Genomic DNA, 2,841 nt, shown 5'->3' on the forward strand with positions numbered 1-2,841 from the left:
AGATGAATCTGGGGATGCAGAGATGAACCTGGGGATGCAGGGATGAACCTGGGGATGCAGAGATGAATCTGGGGGTGCAAGGCTGTGTAGTACCAAGGATTCAGGGATGAGCAGTACCCAGGGATGCAGGGATGAAGCTGGGGATGCAGGGATGAACCTGAGGATGTAGGGATGAACCTGGGGATGCAGAGATGAACCTGGGGATGCAGGGATGAACCTGGGGATGCAGAGATGAACCTGGGGGTGCAGGGATGGGTGGTACCAAGGATTCAGGGATGAGCAGTACCCAGGGATGCAGGGATGAACCTGGGGATGCAGGGATGAACCTGAGGATGCAGAGATGAACCTGGGGGTGCAGGGATGGGTGGTACCAAGGATTCAGGGATGAGCAGTACCCAGGGATACAGGGATGAACCTACCACTGATTTTTCCACTTAAAAAAGGGCAGCTGCAGTGTTGGAAAGGGCAGTGACAGGCTGGCTCCCAGCTCCCTGGTGCCCGTGCAAGGCACAAGTGAGGATGAGTTCTTCATTCTTCTTTTATTTTTTTTTTGTTGTTGTGTTTTATATTTTTATTCTTACCATTAAGTTTTTATACCTTTTTACCTCTTGGCAAGGCCAAGGAGGTCCCTGTGTGGCCCAGCAGTGACCATTGCCCACACTTCTGGGGACCCAACCCATAATTTTATTCAGCCTCTGTAGCTGCAGCCCCTTGCTGGCTGGTTACAACCCCCCTCAGGCAGCTGAGAGAGGAGAGGGAGGTCTGACCCAGCCATGGAAAAACTTAGTAACATGAAAAGTGGTCAAAAGTGACCCGTGCCTTTCTGCTTGGTTTCCTTTGAGGTGACCACACCAAATTTGCTGCCCAGCAGCTCAGCCACCACGTGTCCTGTTTACTTGACCTGCCACGATCTCCTTGCTGATCTCGGTGATGCTCCTCCTGCCATCCCTACATCTGGGTAACTCACACCTGCCTGCTCCAGATTTTGTGGTGCTCAGGAGCAGAAGGTGGGAAGAGAAGATTCCCAGCAGTGAGGCAGTGCTGGGCAGAGGGTGTGTAAAAATAATCTGAAAGAAAGGAGGGGGCAGGGGGGGCTGGGCTTCTGGCAGGCAGGGAGAAACCACAGTTTGTTTCTGTATCTTCAGGGGTTTGTCCTGTGTGTGTTTCCTCACCTTACGGGTGTTTCTCCCTGCAAGGGGGCACTGGAGTGGGGAACTGAGGGAAAGATGGGCTTCAGGCACAGAGCAGGAGGGTGGCAGAAGAGGGGCACAGCTCCAGCCTCAGTTATTTGAGGACTCACCAGTGCCAGCTTGGCCACCCCACATGAGGGGGTGGCCCTGGGGACGTGTCCCAGGCTGCAGCAGCCAGGAGCAGGGGTGCTGAGCAGCAGCAGCAGCTCCCTGTGCTCGGGGGCTGCGTTTGCTCCAGACTCTTGATAACAACCAAGGTGATTTTTTTTGTTTGATGGTGAGTGAACAGCAGAGTGCCCAGCACAGCCAACCAGCCAGTAATAAAGCTCTGGGTTTTAACAACATTTCTGATCAGCTGTAACCACCATCAGAGGGCTATGAAATATTAAAGCCTGTTGATAGCTCATTAAAGGCAACATTTGGGCTGGCCCTCCAGCGGGTGCTGGGCTTTGCTCAGCCTGCCCAAGTGGCTGGGGATGAGCTCTGAGCCCCTTCAGGCCAGGAGAACCCTGCCTGGAGGGGGCAGGGCACTGCCATAGCATGAAGAATTAAGGATTGAAATCCTGCTGTGCAGCTGCCACAGCTCCTGCAGCCCCAGGGCTGGCTTGGGAGGCTGCAGCAGTGATGGCCCCGGGGGTCAGAGATGCCTGCAGCCCCCCCTGGGGCAGCTGTGGGTGCAGATGCTGCATCCCCTGGGGGTTTGGTGGGGGGTTGCATCGGTGTAGCTGGGCCAGCTTCTGGTGGGAATGTATGGAGAGCATCTGCTGTGGGTTCCTGTGTGGGTGGGGTGGGCAGGCAGGGCTAATTGGTCGGTCAGGAGTAACTGGTGTCACCAATGGGAGTGATGAAGCCATAGGCAGCTGCAGCCACTGATGGGGATGAGGGAGAGGAGGTATTTGAAAGTGTGGCCCCTCTGCTGAGGGTCAGTGAGAGTGCTGGGGCTGCTTGTCAGCTCCCTGGGGTGGTGAGAGAGGGGACAGGGGAACTTCACACACCCCAAGGGGCCCCATTATGGGGCAGGGAGCTGGACCACTGAGCTGGCCTTGCTGGGGAAGCAACAGCACCAGGGCAGGGAAAACTGGGATGCAGCAAGTCCCTGCAGGGTCCCTGGGAGGAGCAGCCCTCCCCTCTGCTCCTCCACACGCAGGACCTTGAAATGGGGAGATCAGCACCCACCACAGACTCAAGCCTCCCTCAAGCTGGGAGGGTGAGAAGGTTCCTGGTGCTTCAGGTGAGGATGGAGGTGGTGGAGGTTTGTGTGGGGTCCAGATGTGGTGATTTGCCACATCTAGGGGGGCTGGGCAGGGCTGGTGATGGGGAGATGTGCTGGGTCCTGCTGACAGGGATCTGTGTTCCAGAGCTGCTACTCAGGCTTGGCACAGCAAAGCAGCCAGGGGAGTCTGGGGTCCAAGCCTCATCATGTGCCTTGTAATTCTCTTAAACAAGCCTGCAGACAATTAATTACAGCTCTATTAAAGCTCAAATTCAACAGTTTGAACCTTCATACTGATCCACAGTGCCAAAAGCTCCTGGCAAATGAATGCCATCAGGTACTGGAGAGTAGCAAGTGTCCCTGTGCACCTGGGCAGTCCCAGGATGCTCCCAGAGGTTTCTTCCTGATAAATCAAAACTTCCTTGCCTTTTTTTCCCA

The sequence above is a fragment of the Chaetura pelagica genome, unplaced genomic scaffold, assembly GCF_000747805.2.
Source record: "Chaetura pelagica isolate M959 unplaced genomic scaffold, ChaPel_1.0 scaffold394, whole genome shotgun sequence".
NCBI classification, from domain to species: Eukaryota; Metazoa; Chordata; class Aves; order Apodiformes; family Apodidae; genus Chaetura; species Chaetura pelagica.